The 19,123-nt window shown below is 39.8% G+C and overlaps 1 protein-coding gene across 4 annotated transcripts in view; it reads left to right on the forward strand.

Moving 5' to 3' along the window:
- Nucleotides 1-19,123, forward strand: part of LDLRAD4 (low density lipoprotein receptor class A domain containing 4) — a 279,863-nt gene that overhangs the window by 105,742 nt on the left and 154,998 nt on the right. The window lies entirely within an intron of this gene.

The following is a 19,123-nucleotide window of genomic DNA, read 5'->3' on the forward strand; positions in this document are numbered from 1 at the left end:
ACTGGAGTTCAGAAAATAAATTGAATAAGTCCTGACTGTTGCTAACATCTTGTAGTACTTTCGGTTTAAATAATATTTTAAAACAATTCACTTGAAGACCAGTTCAACATTTGTATTAGCGGTGAGGAACACAGTTATCTAGGTTTCAGCCTTCTGAAATGGATGGCCACAAGCCTTAGGGAAGGTTTAACTCAGCTTTCCTCATTAAAGTACTCATTAACAGCTTAACTCTGAGTGGTCTCTTGAGTCAATATAAAATGTAATCTATAAAGTTGCTCTTGAGCTCAACACGGGAGTTTGGTGGGGCTGCAGGATGGACATGGTTCATATCCGGAGGCTTCTCAGTAACATGTCAGTGCTGAGCTTTATCTTGTCAGCCAGAACACATCTCTGGGCAGAACTTACCAGGTACCCTGTCCTTGTACTCCCTCCTGCCCCACACCATTGACCTACTGCAATGCTTGAACTGGCAAAACTGGAGGGTTCAAATGATAACTATTTCAACTGAATCTGGTGTATTTCCCTGTAGATGTATTGAAAATAATGTAATGAGAAAGAGGATGCCAAGGTGATGTGTCCTTCTGAGGAAAGCTCCCTCTAGTGTAAAGTCTACTGGAGTTCATTCAGTGCTTTAACAGTTTGAGATGGTTTCTGATTTGAGATGTGGGAGGAGGAGAAGAGGATCAGAAGATTCTGCTGCTTTACTTCCACGTCTGCTGGCCAGCTGAGATGCTGGGAGAAATGCATAGAAAATCAACTGGATCAACTTGTTTTAGTAGGTCTAGATACTGGATTAGTACCACAGTGAAAATTAGTGATGTGCAAGACATTTTTTTTTTCTAATTTAAAATTTTTGCCTTTAGAAGAAGTTTTTTAGATTCTGGGTTGTATGTATGGGAAGATCATTTTCTGTCTTGGGCTGCTTGCTGTTCTAGGAGCTCTCCCGAGGAAGGACCCCCAAAACTCTTTATTTCCATGTGGGCAGGCTCCTACTTTGTTATCTCGCAAAGCAGATCCTCCCTCAGAGGCTGGTCTCATCCTTCTGGCTGCAGTGGGTGCGACTCTGTGTCCAGCTGTGCACACCAGCACATTGGTTTGGAGCAGTAGTGCAGTTCTGAACTGTCTCTGTTGCTTTGCATTGCTTTGATTTACAGCGTGGTTTCTGTGTGTGTCAGTGAGATGTGTCCTGAAGGAGAGGAAGCAGGAAGCTTTTTTCCACATGTGCTCCAGTGCTGATGGGACATGTGAAGTCTGGGATCACTTCAGGGCCCTCCTACCTCTGTCTAGCTAGCAGCACACTCCTCAAGCTGCCCACTGCCATTCTGGTTCTGTTTGTCTTTGCTGCTCTCTGCCCTCAGAGCCCTCAGCTCATTCCTAAGAGTTTTTGTCACTCCTTTGCTCTGTACCGAAATTCCTACTGTGTGGATATCTGTTCTCTTCCTTACCCTGGCTGTCTGCTTTGCTGAAAACCCTATTATTTCTAGCACCCTTGCAATATCAGATTATTTTCTCTCCAGCTTTGCGCTCTTCTGACACAATGTTTGCTATCCCTTAGCTCCCAGAAGTTAGGAGTTGTTGGCATTGTGACTAGGGTGCTTGGGCAGCAAGGTGTCAGAAAGATTTGTAACCTCATGACTGCTGGTGGATGGTAAAGACCTGGAAAATAGTGCTGCGTAAAGTTCATGGAGATGAAACTAGGGTCCCTGAATAGTCAGATTGTGGTGACAATCCAGCAGATTCGGACCTATTCTGGAGACTTAGTAGCATGAAGGTTGCTTGGTCTCCCATAAGGAATTCTTGTTATTCCTTTGCAATTGCCCTCAGGTAAAGATGTTAATATACATATTAAAATCTTGGCAGCTATACTAAAGAATTCTTAAACATTAAATAGCACCATACATTCAGGAGACTTGTAAAGGAAACAGGTTGAAATACAGTTTCTTTATATGAGGAGAAAAGTTCCAACTTGTATCAAACTGATATCCATATTTGCTTTTTGGAGATCTTTCTTGTTCCTGGTTAGATTTATATGATGTATTCAGCAATAAACAGTGGCTAGGTATGTATTTCTTAGAGAAATTCATTGGACAGTGTTATGCTAACTTTAGAGTTGCGATAAAAATGCAGTGGCAGGTGCATATGGTTGCTCCTCTGATCCTTGCTATAGTGCTCCTTTTGTTTTATTGGAATGCAGCTGTAGGAGAGAATAATAGCTGCTAGCGGCAGAGGAGGCATGACCACATGTTGAAGGGAGCTAATTTATACAGAAAAGCTTTGATATCTGAAACTTGTGCGGTGTCAACACTGAATCTAGCCATGCTAAGTGATAGCAACTATTTCAACAATCAGAGTAATCATTTCAATTTACAGCTGACCAGAGTGCTGGCAAAAGAAGCCTGGGATGACAGTGCCTCTGTGTAGCCACCTTAGGAGTATTTAATAAATCTCCTTTCCACTTTGCTAATTGCTGTGACCTGGAAAGGCTTACAGTTATGGCTAGGAGATATTTTGATCCTGTCTATATGCTCATTTTACTGGCACAGATGCCAAAGCTGCCCTTTTTTGCAGATGGCTCTTGTCCCAAGAGATGGGCTCATCCAGTCGTTTTATCATGTATTACCTAACGATAGCGTTTGGTTAGAACCTTTTCACTTTGCTGGCTAAATACTAAATTCAGGAGGCCATGCAAGTATAATAGGTTCAGGATTACCCAGTGTAGAAAAAGCAATGGAAGGGAAGTGCTCCTAGGCTTGATTAGGAAAGAGATGGCTGAGCCTGTGATGGTAAAAGGCAATTTGAGTGATAGCAATCATGAAAGGGCAAGCTTATCATTCTTCAGAAGGGTAAAAGGGAGAACTTGAGAATAAAAGGAATAGTATGCAAGGAAATAGATTGCATTCAGCTCATAGAACTAATAGGTGAAGTTTTTTGGGAAACAAACCTAGGAAATTCTGGCAATTTTTAAAGGAATTAACTTTTTCTTTTCCAGTCATAATAAAGAATATTAAAAGCACAAATAAAAGGTATCCCAGTAAAAAAGTGTAAGAGGAGACAAAATTGTATGATCTGAAAATTGAGGACTCATATAGAAAGTGAAAATTAGACATGCTACTAGAGATGAGTGTAAAAGAAGATTAGAAAAATGCCAGGGCCAAATCAGGTAGGCCAACTCGCAGAGCAAACTACAACTAATAAAGGGCATGGTAACAAAGAAACGTACTACGTTTTAAGTAGTAATAAGAGGAAGTCTGAGTTTCTGGACTACTAGCTGAGAGGGAATGACAAAACTCATGATCTCATGGTGCAGAGAAAACCGAGAGTTCATGTAATGTTTTGCATCATTCTTTGCCAAAAAGAGTGACCTGTAATCAAGTGGCAAGAAAATAACTGCCACCTTGAAAAAGGTAAGAATTCCAACTATAGCAGGAAAAGAACAGGTTATAAACTAGTGAGATAGGATAGTAAGTATTTTAGAACAAGCTGGAGCTTATTAAATTATCTCTGCAGTGTAGGGTGAAATAGCTGAAGCAATGTCTGAGCAATTAGTAGCTACACTGGAGATTATTTGGAGGACAGTTTAGGTTCGAAAATCTGTGAAAGGGCACACACTGCACCTACATGTGAACATTTCTGGGTCCTTTGCTGTCCTCTTTGGAGTAGCTAGCTTATCTGAAATTTTGGGGAAAAAGGTTTGAATCAAATAGTCAACAGATTTTTTTTTTTTTAATAAATAGCCTGTAGATAATAATATGAGAAATGAATTTGCTTGTTTGTTTTTTTTTTCCCAGAAGGTACCTTGTCAGTGGAGCCTAATTTTCCTGTAAGTAGAAAATAGTATATCTGGATTTTTGAAAGTCTTTTCGCACTTTCATAAGCAAGGTAGCAATATGGGCTACAAGGTGGGTACACAGTTGGCTGGAAAGCTGTTCTCAGAATAATTTCTAGTGATTCATAGTCAAACTAGAAGGATCTGTCAAGTGGGATTCTTCCCTAGATTGCCTGAAAATATTCAATATTTTAATTAATGATAGATGATAGAATCTGCATGCAAAATTTCCAGATGACACCAACCAGGGAGAGGATGTAAACCCTCTGAGCACAGGATTAGACTTCAAAATAATGTAATATATTGAAGAATTTATCTAAAATAAATATGATGCAGTTCATCAAGGACAAGTTCTGAGTTGTGGTTGGGCAGGAATAATCAACTGTGCAAATCAAAATGTAGAGTAACTGGTGAGACACCAGGTCTGCGGAAAACAGATGGGCAGTTGCAAGAGTTCTGAAAGTGGCTATGAATCAACAATACTATGCCATGAATGTTATGCTAGAATATATGGACAGGAGTCTGTATGCAAAACAATTTTCCACTCTGCTTGCCATTTGTGTGGCTGGTGTACTATTTCTGTTCTGAACAGCACTCTTGGGGCCCGTTGGAAGCATCCAGAGAAGAGCAGAATGAATGGCCATAGGTTTGGAAGACATGAGCCTTGAGAATTGAAGAAAGTTACTAGAGCAGTAACTCTCAAACTTTCTGCAGGTGTTTTTCCTAGCTTTCCAGAAGCAGTGCAGATTTGTGTCAGGACACGTGTCTGATGCACTGAGCTACATGACAAGGTGCGACTGTGATACAGCAGTGCTTTGGAGTGATAGTCAGAAGGACCTCCTTGCTTGCACTCTTCTTAATTGCCATGAAGTTCTACACCTTCTGCCTTGGCCACTCTCAGTGCCATAGCAGTGGTGGGGATTCTGGATAGCCACGGTCTGTTTGTAAATCAGCCACTTATCTTCAGTAGTGTTTTGAGTGCTGGTTTAGGATAACAATGTGATTCTGAAATCAGCTCTCCATCACTGGGGACTGCGTGGCACAGGGACATACAGGATTATCAAAGGATAAGGAGAACACTATGTGACGGATTAGGAATCGATGTATGAAGCCTCCTGACCTTGTGAGGTCAGTTTAGGCTCATCAAGATTTTATTAACTCCGTCTCAGCCCAAGCTCTGTCAGACCTGGGCTGACTGAAGGCATGTGCCTTGTGCCCTGCCTTGTGACCCTCAGCACTGCTAGAGGGATTATTAGCTGTGGCACTGTGGAAAGCAGAATAAATAGTACGAGGTTGCTCTGTGCAGTGGGCCCCTGCCCTTCAGTCTAGCACTGACTTTTCCTGTCATCTTCTGATCCCATTCTGCCATAGCTGCATATCTTCTCCCTCATACCTTTCCCTGTGGAAGGGATGGCACCCTCAGATCATTCCATAATGTCTCAAGGTCATTGTCACCAAAGCTTGACCTTGGGCTGTATCCAGAGAGACCAAGTTACTCCCAAGGAGCAATTCCTCAGCTTGGCTGATACTCTCCCAGGCCCTGCTTTAGCAGAGAAACAGAACTCATCTGTTTGGAGATCCTCATGCTCATAGAAATACTGCTTGGTGGAGTTTCTCCAGTCCTCCACCTCTGTGCTGTATCCCCCAGCACTCAGGACTTCTGTTGCATTTCTTGTCCTGTGTTTCTTGGTGTCCCAGCCTCTCTTCGCCTCTTCTCCCATCAGGGCCCACCCCCCCTCTCTCTGTTATGGGACTCCTCCATTCCTCCCTGTTTGGACATCTGGTTTCACTTCTGTTCCAGATTCCCTACCCTTCTGGTAATCTTCTTGCTTGTCACTTCTTTCCTTCACCTTATTTTGTTTTCAGACCTCTCCCACTTCCAGACCAACTCACTGCAACCTGATTCCATGTTGTGTAAAAGCCTCTTCCCCTCTTTTCTGGGCTCAACCCTTCCTCTCCTCATCTACCCTTCTCTAGGGGGAATACCTTTCTGGACTCCGTGTCTTTTCTGGTGGTTTGTGTGCAACCTTTCTTTGCAGGAAGGCAATCTAAGAGCCTACCATTCAGTTTGGCTTCTCTTTCTGCATCTTGTTTTGCTTAACTGCTGGCATTTTGGGTGGAGATGTCTCTGCCATGGGGGTGGTAGTGCCAGAATAGGGAGGCTCCTTGAAGGGATTACATGAGAGACTAGATAAATTGCTCCAGCAGATTGCATATGACCTAGTTGGCTATTATTCATTTAGAGAATGGAAGAGCAAAGGAAGATGTGATAACCATTTAAAAATATATGGAAATTTCATGTAAAGAGGAAAGTAATAGAAACTGTTTTCCAGTTCTGCTGGGGATAGAGCATGAAGTAACAGTTAAGCTTACTGTAGTGGAGAGATTGAGGTTAGACATTAGGAAAATCTTTCTAATGGTAAGGATAGTTAAGGACTGCAGCCGATTGCCTAGGGAGGTTGCAAAGTCTCCGTCACTGAAGGTTTTTAAGAACAAGTTAGACAAATATCTGTCAGGAGTAGTTTATGTATAGTTGATTTTGCCCCGGGGCAGGGGAATGGACTTCATGAGAGCACTCCCAGTCTTTCTTTTCTGTGATTCTGTTATTGCTGGTTCCCTGGATAATAAATGTACAGTTTTAAAGTTAGTAACCCACCTGTACTACTCTATCATCTCAGTGTTTAAGTAGATTCTGTTGAGCTCTTGGAATAATTGATAAAGGATAGATTAAGAGACGTGGGTGTTTAAAGTATTAACTCTCTTTTTGCTGGAGCATTACGCTATTGCACTCCTTATAGCCTGGCCTTCTTTAGACATCTTATTTTTGGGGTGTGTGACATATGTTTCTATGTCTGTGCAACTTGTATAGAAATATTTTGATGTTACAGAAATACTGCATCTACTCTTCCATTTTACAGTATGCAAGTATTTTAAGAAACACTTTTACCACTCTTAGACAGTGAGCATATTTAAAAGGTAATTTTTAAGAATAATGAAAAATAGGACAAAGCTAAAGTAACCACCCCTTGAGGTTGTTTTCTTTATTATGAATAAAACTGTGTAAAATTTACTTAGCATCAAATATATAACTGGTATATCTGCTGCTGAAAGTAGCCTTCTTCCTCAGAATTATAATTGAGGCTCAATGTAAAATAGTAAAACAGGTTTGAAATGTCTTCTATTAAGCATATAATGTAATTAATATTGAAAGCAGTTGAAAACTCATTTATACATTAATACAGGTCTCCCACATTGCTGCTATCATTATTTGCATGATTTTTGAGTACAGATAAACATTTCATTTAAAAAATGCAACTTGAATATGTAGCAGAGCATCCTCCCCACTCTCCGTTCCAGTTTCGTTGTCATCTGCCTCATGAAGCTGGTGTGGCCTTACTAGAATCTCTGCAATTTTCTTAACAATTGCATTCTTATTTTATGGATTTTCAAGGTTACTATGTCACTCACAGATAACTCTGACTGCCTCTCAGTTCTTGGGAGAGACAAGATTGCTTTTTGCAATGCCCTTTACTCAATACACAGATAGTAACAGATCACATTACATTGTATTCCTTAGATATTTTATTTAGGGTGTGCAAATTTTGGACTACAGATAGTATTCTCAGCAAAAACACATGGAAAAAGATATAACCTTAGTCTCTAAGAGTTTGCTATCTAAATATGTTACATTTAGTAGCATTCAGCAGTACTGTTTTAAGTATAGTAAAGCACAGTTTGGAAGTCTCCTCTTCAGGGCTAAGCACTTTTAATAGAATTACAGAAGAGCGTGAAACTGTGAAAATCAATTCGCGAGCACTGTTGCCATGTGGCAGTGATAGCTTTTGGTCACAAACGAGTTCTTCTGTTGTCCTATAGATCAGTGACTAGAACAACAATGTTTTCTGGTTTAGGTTGTCCCTCAGACCTAGGAGGTTGACTTTTAAGTTTTGATCCCAAACTTTGTGTAGGTGAATCACTGTGTTTTCTTCTTTCTTTCCTTTTGCCTCAAGAAAACAGATAGTTCTCCTCAAACATCTGGTTGGAGGACTGTTTGATCTGTAACTTGCCTTTGCAGATTGAACTGTGGCAGTCCTTATGCAAATAGAGGGGCATGTCACAGAGGCAAAGGACTTCACATTTTAAATGCTTCTCCATTCAAATTTATATTTAACTGGGGTACAAGACCTTCTTCCCTATTTGCTTGTTTCAGTGAAGCACTACATCCTTTTCCACTTGCTAAAGGGAATTTGTATGGCAGTCACTTCCTGAAGGTGGCCTTGCCATGAGAAGCCACCTGGAGCTCATTGAACGGGGAGTCAGAGAAAGGCAGAAAAGAAGCAAAAAGACTCTAGAGGAAACACAGTGGTGTAGTGCCCTGTGAAACAACTTGAGGGACACTGGACTTGGAAAAGGATCCTCCACAGACCTGGAGTTGCAGACTACTGCATCACTGTACTCCATTCATATCAAGCATCATCCTAAAATTATTACTCTGACCTGGAAAGATTATTTTGATAATTTTTAATTAAATTTTCATTAATATTTGAGTTAATTTAAATTCCATTTAGAAGTCCTTTAAGTTTCAGTCTAGGTGTAGTCTCGGCTACACGTGCATGTTCCGCTTTTCTTCTGACCATCCAGAGCCAAATGAAAAGCAGTAGATTGGGCACACCAAGGCAAAAGAAGGTTCAAATTGAGAGAAACATCATGGCCAATGCTATTATTAAATTTATTTTATGAAGTAGTGTATTGCTGGAAATGGCAAACTTCTTCCCAGAGTGGGAGAAAATGCTCCAACATGTTCAGGGTGAATGTTAAGCCTGGATCCTCACCTTTGATAACCATTTTTAGCGGATGATATTCAGCTGTAGCATTACCATTTGCAAAGCTGACGGTTCTTTGGAAATGCCCATCTGCCATTTCTCATTTCTTAATAGTACATGTCACGGTGCCTTCGTGTGGTACAACTTAATCAGCCAAATGGCCAATTCCAGACTGAATATGACAATAAATTTAGCTGTAAATATGCTATGTTTCAGCATTTAATCATAATAAAAAGGCAGACTTTTTGAAAGGACAAAATGGATACATAGTCCCTCAAGTAAAACTCGGAAAATAAAAAGCAGTGAAAATCGATTGTTAATTTGACAGTGTATACTTTCTGTTAATTCATTCTAATTAACTAGGTAGCCTTTTTTTTCATTTTTTTTTTTTAAGAGAAAAGATGGGATATGACACTTGGGCTGTGCCCATGGCTGGCTGAGTTTATTTTTGCTGCTGAAAAGGCCTTTTGCATGCTGCTGGTGTTCCCCAGCAGCAGGAGTGGTGCTGCTGCCTTGCCTTGGAGCACCAGCATGAGGCAGGCTGGAAATGCATTTTGTTACGGACTTAAAATAACTAAAAGATGAAGCCTAAAACCCAAATCAATGCAAAGCTACTGAAGCACTTGACTGTGCCCTTTTGGAAGCTGAGGAGGTACAGTGGCCAAGTGGAAACATAAGTGATGTTAGCCAAAACCTAATTTTATTCATGTGAAAATGATACAGGATGTTCCCATGCACTTGGCTCCAGGTGGTGGTGTTTTGAGTGAATAGCATGAGGTGAAGCTTTGGTCTAATGTTTTGCTGCTTGGTTTTTCTGTAATGTCAAGCAGGCCCATTTGACTTGATATTCTATCAATTTTCTGTTACCATAAAATAAATAGTATGGATTAATATTATGTTTCTTTCTTGTATGCTGTGGTAATGCCTTTAAAAATCAGAGATTGCAGTCTGTGTAAACAGAGATGTGAAAGTATTTGACATTGCAGAATAAATGTGGTGAAAAAGCCTGAAAGTTACTGAGGAGAACATAATACTCTATATACAGAGTTAAATGCTACATTTACTTCTCTGATATTTACAACCTTTTGCTTTTTAGTAAAAGAGGCCAGGAGGCGTGGGTATTTATTTACTTACTAGGCCTTTTTTTGTTTCTGTTTGGTTTGGTTTTATGGGTGGACACAGTCCTTCCTCTGAGCCTTTCTATGAATGTGTGTGTTCCGGTGCCTTTATCAGGTACATCTCTCATCCTGGGGCTTGGCTTTCTTCGTTAGGACTTCGTTAGGGAGCAACACAGATCCACCCAGGCATGCACCCCACGCTGTACCTCTCCCTGGTTTTCTCCCCGGGGGTTGCCAACCCTCTACTCCAAGCCCTTTCTAGAGGGATACTCACACCCTTTTTAATTACTACTCAGCCCTTGGCAACAGTGGAAAACCAAAATGTTCAGTTTCTAATAAGATCATTACTTGCTAATATGGTGTAGCCTTCAAGCCCTTCCAGCCTCTTACAAATACCCAAAGACACTCTTTTCCCTGTGGGAATATGTCACAATGCTGATATAGCTGTAGTAACATTGCTGCTTTCTGAGACCCCTGTTTTCCAAAGCCATGTTTGTGCTGATTTCTGAAGAAGGGGACTTTGAGCAGGTGGACTTTGATAGAAGAATCTGTCAAAGAATCTAGAGCCCAGAAACTTGGAGTTTGATATCAAAGAAAAATTCCTCTGTATCATATTTGAATCCTTTCCACTATAATGTATTATGATCACCCCACTGTCATTTGACTATAAAACTTACCCAGTAGTTTGGCCTGCTGAATCCCTAAACTTTCTTTGAAAACCATCAAGATGAGTTTCCCAGGGGTTTGAGCAGATGTATCAGTATGTGGATGGCAAGCAGGGACACTCCTGCTCTCCACAACCACAGGTTCGTCTCCACGCTCTCACATGCCAGGATTAACAATCTGCTAGCAATGGAGAACAGATTGAGCAATATGTCTTTCATACATTGTGGGGTTTGATTTTACTTCTTAAATTTTTTTATGCTCTTATGTCCTCTGCTTTATTGCTTTCTTTACTAGAAAGTCTCTCCCTTCTGATTTAAGGGCAAGAATAGAGGAAGCTTTGTTTGAAGAGTAGGAGTTAACAATGAAGATTTTTTACGATGAAAACACCCAAAAAGAATCCTAATCTACAGCCAGCATCTAAGCAGCATCTTCAGTCCATGTCTCTGAGGATAAACTCCTCTCTGTTCTTAGAGGGCAAAATAACTTGGTTCAATGCCATTTGATGGCCGACAATGCTGCATGCCTGTCTTGCAGGTGTGCGTATGCTGAGGTGATGGTAGGAGGACCCAGGTCAAGGTACTGGCTTCAGAAAAGCCTGGAAGACTGGCTTGGATATGAATTGCTCATGAATTGTCTGTTTTTCCTGGAGGCTCAGATTATACAAACCAGTAATTTATACTGGCTGAAGACGGATTCACAGGCTGGCTGTGTACTTGCTTGGTCCTTGATTTAAACGAAAAAATTGGAATGTGTGCACGAGTATCCATTCTTTCCCCTTTCTGAGGTTTATTATTCTTGATTTGTTTATCTCAAAAGAAATACTTACAGGATAATATCTGCTTCCAGTTGCTCAAAGAGAGAATTTGAAGAGACACATGACTTGCTACAACAATGCAAGAATAAGTTCAGAAAAGCTTCACTCTTCTTAACTCTGGATGTAGGTGACATCTGTGAACTGAAGACAGTTCTTTTTTTTTTCTGTAGCGATCATAACTTTTGTGCCCAAACCAGTGCTTTTTATATAAATTGTTAGAAAGTTTCTGTGTAATAAAAGGAATAGTGATAAGCCCAAACAAGAAAGGCAATAGGTATGATTCTTGAAGATGTTTTTATTCAGCGCCTTCTCTAGTGTGTGCATGGAAAAAGTGCCATAACATTAACGTAGTGACTTTTATGTAATCTCTCAAGTATGTCACTGTCTTAAAACCATGTTATTCTGCTTTTTTATATAAACAAGTTAATGTTCTCTCAGGCATATGACTCCTGCTTGTAATGATCATTGTTGCACCAAAGAACCTTCGACTGAGATGAGGACCTGCTGTGCCAGAACAGTGAAGGTCATCTCCTTTTAAAACCTCAGCATCTAAAAAAGGCAAGATAGAAGCAGAAATAAAAAGTATCACTCTCTTGGGTTTACAGATAGACAACTAAGTCACAGATGAAATATTGGCGGGGAGTGAGTTAGGGAGATTCGCAGATCTGAGAATGAAAGCTACAGCCTCTGACTTTAAACCTGGGATGAAGGGTGAGATTATAACCAAAAGCATTAATGGACCTAATGCACTATTTTCGCATGTTTCCTCTGTTGTATCTTTGTACTTTTTACTTGCTGCCACGAGGAGAACAACGTAAGTCAGTAGGATTTCTTGTGGAAACTGCAGGCTTGCTTTATGCCAGAATTGCTGGAAAGAATTTCTGTGAAGAAGAATTACAACTGCCCATAAAATATGTGACACAAACAACCCTCCTCATCTGCGATTATTAATTGTGCATTGAGAAGAAGGGGGTGCTGGAATACCAGACTGCTTGAAGGATATGGAGTATTACTTAAGGGCTTAAAAAAAAATCTGTCATTGAATTGCCAACTAGAGAGTAGGATTATTGAAATTTATGGAAAAAAAATTAGATGAATACACCTAATGCTGTCCAAATTGGTTTCACTTCTTTTTCAAAGGTCTTTAAATGCAAAATATGACTTCATTAATGTAATGCAGGCAGGCTTATTGGTTTGTTGCTTTATATACTTATGGATCAGACAATGTGGTATCTTAAGACATATTTTGAATAGCCTCAAAAGGCCTGTTTTTTATGTAACTTGCTTTATCTGAAGGAAAAAAGGCAAGTTTTATGGAAAGATCAAATTTCATACTACAACTAGTGGTCTGTTTGGAAGGCAAACAAACAAGATGCCAAAACCCACAAGTATTCGGGCATATGAGCCCTTCATCTCCAGGAAATCTTTAAATAAGCATTCAAGATTCCTCAGTTTGCTGAGGGCCATCTTCTGCTGCATAAGCAAAACAGCATTAAAACCAGACATGGACAACCAGCGAGGATAAAATTCTCATGCAAGTGAAATTGGCTGTTAGCATTTTGCTTTAAGTCAGTATTGTGGTTGTGAACAAAATCCCCCAGTTGCCCCCATTTGTGGCACTGTGGTTCAGCTCAAAGTACAGTTTTGTTGCTACCGGAGTAGCCAGTACTGCTAACAGAAGGCTAGAGAAAGTGGAGTTGCTTTTTTCCAGCTGTGCAGTACCTGTGACCTAACAAAGAGGGAATGGGATGCTGGATGTGTTAATGCAAGAAAGAAAGAAAGAAAGAGAAGTGAGACCTAGGGACAATGCCTAAAACTGAGGTGGTCTTGTGGAATTTCACCCTGAAAGAAATACGTGGTTGAGCCTGCCACCTGGAAAGAGTGTTCCTGGAGAGACAGAAGAATGACATCAAAGCCTGACTTGTGATGGCTGCAGAAGGTAAAGCTGAAGATAAAATTAGATGTGCGTACAGTGGTTAACGTGATTCTTTTAACAGTGATTGCTGTCATTTCAACCACACTGAAGTTCTGCCAACAGTGGATTAGAAAAACCTTTGAATACTTGTACAGGGAACAAACTCTTGAAATCTTATCCTTAAACTGACAGTCTTGAAACAGTTTCAACTGGGAAAGAGCTACTTTCATTTTTGAGAAGAGTATCACAAATCTAGTGTGCTCATTCTTAGTTTTTATGTTCTTAAATATAGAGCCACAGTCAAAAAGTTAGATCAATGTGAGACTGTGTAGACATTACATGATGCCAAGCAATGAGTTCCCAGATATCTATAAATAAACTCTTGGTGCGCTCCCATTTTCCTTTCTCTTGTCTTCACTATTATCCCACACGCTTGCCCCCAGGGTTTCTGTACTTTTTTTACAGAGGCACCAGTAGTAATTCTCTTTTCCTGAATGTTATTCTTGAAGAAAATAGATCAATTATGCAGTATAACGCTGGTTACATTACAGCTAATAGCTATAGCTGTTAACCTCACATGTTCTTTTTACCTTTGTGGTAATAATGAGTCATTAAATTAAGTGGAGCAGTAATCCTTGAGATATAAAAGTAGAAATCATTTTACAAAGGCATTCCAAAGTGAATTCTTTTATTGATTAATATTATGCAATATTGTCAATATTGTATGACTATTATGAGGTTTAGAAAATGCAGCTTAAACTGTGAGGGTAATGTGTAGAATACCTGCAGACCTTACTGCAGCAGGCATGCCTTTATTGTGCTTGAATCTTCCAAGATTGTTCTTTGAAAATTAGAAACAAAGAACAAGTTAGTCTTTGTATAAGTGGTACAAGAGATCCCATTTTAATAGCACTTGAACAGTTGTTAAGAACACTTGGTTTCGCCAAATGCATCTACCAGAAGAGACAAAATTGAATAATATGTCCAGTTCACTTAGGAGTATTTCATGTCTCATAATGTTGAAAAGGGACCAGATATGCCTTTAGTACAAGGGAAAGGTACATTACTGCTCTGGTCCACTATGGAAATGTATTTTCCAACCACTGTGTAGATATTCTAATGTAGTAGTTAGTAATCTTACCCGACACTGCTATCATTGTTGATTAAGAATGACTGAATTTTTTAGTGTGAAGTGAGATAATAACCCCTCCCTTCCCCTCCCCTCCCCTCCCCTCCCTTTCCCCCTTCCCTCCCTTTCCCCCTTCCCTTCCCCCTTCCCCCCTCTTCTCCTCCCCCTTTCTTCCCTCTTCCCTTCCCTCCTCTCCTCCTCCCCATCCCCTTCCTCTTTCCCCTCTGTTTGTTCTGCAGCTTTGTTGAAAGAGATACTGTTAGGATTTGTTTTCTTTCTTCTTCTTCTGTCAAGTTTTACAGCAGAAGCAGACTCCACAAGAAGTTACTGGGGTTATAGCATCTGTTATTCGATTTCTGTATTCTGAACAGGTAATAATCAGTTAAGTTTAGCTGTCTGAGTTTGTATATTAGGAAGAATTAAGAAGAACTGAAACTGCGTCTTTAAAATAGCAAGTAGTTTTATATTAGAATAAGAAATTAAAAGAATAAAAATTGAAGGAACAAAGGCCAAGATGAAGGTGATTGGAAAAGCTATGAGATTATCATGCTGAAGATATGACATAACTTTGGTTTTTAATTCTCAGTAGTAATAACGTGTAGTTGCTTTTTCTCTGTGTGTTTTCTCTGGGAAAAAAAAAGGTGACTGTTTTTTACTTCCTTTGATAATGTAATTGAAATTTGGAATTATTACTTTCTTAATGGCTCTGCATCTTCTGACCTACTCTTGTAGGTGTCATGAAGAGTAAATTGCATATGATTTAGAGTTTAGATATTGATATTAGCAGGTGTGTGGCTGCATAGTGTGTCAAATGTAATGTTTATACTTAGATTTATTCTGCTGGACTTTATTAGATATTTGAAGCTTCAGTTTCCCCATAATGACTTGTGCTGACATTGGAAGACATTGCAATTCTGATGATCTCATGGGTACTCTTGTTACTGAGAAGAGCTGTTCCATTTGCTGTGAAATATATCATGTGGAGCTATACATCCCTGTATTAGTACTTTCTACAAGGTGTTAAGTTATAGGGGGTGGTAGTTTCTTTTATTAGACCATCTGATTTAGTTGAAGAAAATAGACAAGCTGTGTGCCTTGCAACTCCTTGTTTGGGTCTTTGAGGTAGATCCTGCATGCTCCAAACATTGCCTGGTTTTTTCCAGTTGTATCTGTTGATCAATTAAAAGATAACTTGTCTCTTTATAAAGCTTACCTTGATTAAACTGCCATGTCTACAATAAACCACAGCTTAGTAATTTCAACCTTTGCCTTTCAGGACACATACCCTTATTTTCTTTAAAGTGCCTGAGTTAAAGTTACTTTCAGCCATTTCACTTTGTGCCAAATTCTCCCTTCACATTTTTTCACTCTGGGTATAGCCAGAAGGGCTGACTCTTCTACCTAAGCTCAAATCAAGTTGTGCTAAAAACCCGATGAAGCAGTTGAGCCTGTGATTTGCTTTTCAGTTTTTATGTTGTTCCCATCCCTGAGACTTCACTACAGACCTTATTGATAGCTAAAGTATTTATTTTATGTATGGCCTGTCATATGTGATTCAAACAGTCTATTCAAAGCTTAGTTTCATGCTTCTCAGTCAAATCACCTTGGCTTCAGGGGCACACCATACAGCTTTGCATCCTGGTGAGGGGAATTTTCCTAGATCAGGTAGGTCACTTTCTTCTTTGTAGCATTTGCAGTTTTCTGTCAGTTTGAATGTTCCTCCTTCTTCCTGATCCCTGACTCCTTTCAGAGCTCTACCTATGCTCCACTAGTGACTTTGCCACAGGAAGCTTTCGGGGACCAATGGCAGTGCACACAATGGATTCAGGACGCAGACCAGAAGTACTGATCCCCTGATAGCTGTCCTGTGCATATGTCACATTTCTCACCTCTCTCTGATGACCGGTCCGAAAGGGAAGATCCTTTGGATAAGACTCACCATCTCCTCTCAGGGGTTGTGGTCCAGCTGGTAGCTTGAGAACCTGGCTGTATGGGTTTCTGCCTCTTCCTCATGGAGAGGAGAGCAGCGGTCAAACAGGAGGCTTTACCAGAAACAGTCAAATCCTCTTGCTGCAGCTAACAGCCAGACAGATTGGCTTCTGCCAGCTCTGACTGTGCTGCCAAGACCTGACCAAGCCAATGGTAGTGGTTCCTGTGGATGAGCTATGCTAAGGAGTAAGTGATTGGAAGATCCCTTCTAGCAGTGTATGGACTGGAGGGTGTGTATGTGGGGTGTGTGTGTGTTTCTGTCTGTTTTGAGTTACAACTCAAGATTTTATTTGTTTTTTAAGACCACTGTTTCTCTTCAGGAGGACACATATTGTCCTCCTGGACAATTTATGTGTAAGGAGCCTTCTTGCAAAATCAGGAATCTTCCTGTCATCAAACTGTCTAAAGGGGCTCTGCGTATGCCATTTAACACTCTCCGTTGTGGGGCAGCATGGTATGCAAGTATTTGTGATTCAAATGTGTGTAAAGTGATGAAAATTTATCATTACCAGTTAGGAGCAGAAATGGCTTGGGGATCTTGAAATCTTGGAATCGGGGCTTTAACATCATGTGTTACTCTTCAGTTAAATATTTTTTTTTTATAAAGAATACATGGAGAACTTGCAAGAGCCATCATGTTAAGAGAGTTTTGTCTTTGCTGGGTTTTTCCAACTACTTAAGCACATTTTACCTTTAAAATTCTCCCACTGCTGCTCCAAAAGACTACTTTTTATAAGAAAGGAAGTTTTATTTGATAAAATGGCTTTTTTTTGTTTGTTTCTGCAGTAATTTCTTTTAGCATTGAAGTAGTAGTCTGGAAGCTTTTCTGAAACAAGATTTTAAGGCAAAGATGTAATAAATTTCACATTTCCTGAGGCAGGAAGGAGATACCTATGAGAGATCTAGAAATATCAACTATAAGGAAGATGCATCTAAGGTACTAAGTGCAGAATGACTGAGGACTTCTAAGAAACTTTAAGTTTCAGTGTAATTTTACATCTAATATTTTATGACATTGTCAAATAATGTACTAATATCAATGACAGACTTTTCAGCAATCATTAAAATGTTTGCTTTTCACACTGAGTGCAGTGGAGACAGTTTCCATATGACATTTGTATATAATGTGGCTTATTTCTATCATGGCAAAAACCAACTATGGCAATTCAACATCTCAGGCACAAAATCTTCCGACTTTCCTCTTTTCATTATGTTCGGTACTAATTTGTGTGTGTATGTGATTCCTTAAAAATGGTTGTGAATATTTTTAAGGTTAAATTAGTTTTAATTCTGGAAGACCATTGTCTGTTGGCTGTATGTGGTAAAAAGGAAGGAAAAACTCATACATTTTCAGAAGCTGACTGGCATTGCCAGCAAAATTATGACCTTGTCAATATTAGTTTAGTCTGAAAACTTGTGTATCATAAGGATGTTTTCTGCGTGGTGAGAGAAAGTAGGGATATCACTGGATGCAAGATGGAGGGGAAGCTGACACTCAAATAAGGCTGTCTCCTTTTGCCCTGCAGGTAATGTAGCATGCATCAGGACTTTGCTTACTGCACAAGGTGTTCTCCTTCAGTACTAAATCTGCCAGCTCAGTAAATCCAAACATGCTTAATTATCCTGTTCATTTTTCTGTAATAGGAGAACTGGGAGAAGCACCTGGATCTCTCATGTGCTACAAATACGTCTGCACAATTTATGACTATTACTGCAGGCTTATTTTCGTCAGCATTGGGTGCTGCTTGCTCACCTGGAGTTGGGGAGCATCAGTTGGCATAGGACTGGCACACAGTTGCAGAAATGCATGGTCCTTGTTTTGAGGTGTAGTCCTACATCCTATTGAAATTCCTGTTATGGTCCTCTTGCAATCTTATTGAAACTGGGCTGTTGAGAGACGTATTATCATGACTGCATAAGTGACTGAAGACACAGTGTCAAAGGGAAGTGCATTCGAGCCCTTGACCCATTGGTATTAGTGGTTAAACCGGCAATAAAATAAAATGGCTGTTAAGGTTTTAATAGCAATTTAAGCCAAGAGTTACTGGTCTCTGTTCACATGTAGGTCCTCTTAAAATTATCCTTCCATAGCATACTGGAGAATAGAATAATAAACCAAAGGCAGTCTGAAGCTAGATTCAGTTGCCTAATTGCGCTTTTATTTTTATTCTTCAAAACCTTTCTCAGGTTCAGCAGAAGCCTCTGAGCAGTTCTTTCAAACCTTCACACCTTTCTCATAAATTAGTAATTTAACAACACAATTATTTTTTTTGTTCTGAACTATCCCAGAGCCATCATGAAATGATGGCTGTCTGAGACAGGTCCAATTTCGTGGTCTCCAGGGTAGAGAAGTGACAGGGTCATGGACAGTTGACATAGATTGTGACACACAGTGTTTTAGACAGAGCTCATGGCAGCTTTCCATCCTTATGATGCCTCACATACCCTGCTAGTATTCTTTTCCTTCGTGCAAAGATAAAGCATTTTCATTTTTCTGACTACTTTAATTTGAAATATTTAGGGAAGATGTCACTGGGGGCAAAGACATCATTGTATATTGGTGCAAGAAATTAATAATCATTCTTCCTCATTGAAATCCTGATCTTTGCATTCTTGTAGTGAATATCTGCTTTATTACCAACTTCACTCAATACAGAGATTAGGTCCTGGCAAGGAGAAATATGGATTACCCTTCTAAGAGAATATTGCTCAGGGTTTCTTCTTCAGGTGCTGTTTCTGCCTCAGGAAATGAAAGATAAACAAGGTAAACCCCCACTGACCACTGCAGCAGTGCTAGTTATACACTGACTTAATTGTTCTCTGTAGATAGTTGAAAAGAGATG

Source organism: Pipra filicauda, unplaced genomic scaffold (assembly GCF_003945595.2).
Source record: "Pipra filicauda isolate LSUMZ 115617 unplaced genomic scaffold, ASM394559v2 scaffold52_size3558583_pilon, whole genome shotgun sequence".
Taxonomy (NCBI): Eukaryota; Metazoa; Chordata; class Aves; order Passeriformes; family Pipridae; genus Pipra; species Pipra filicauda.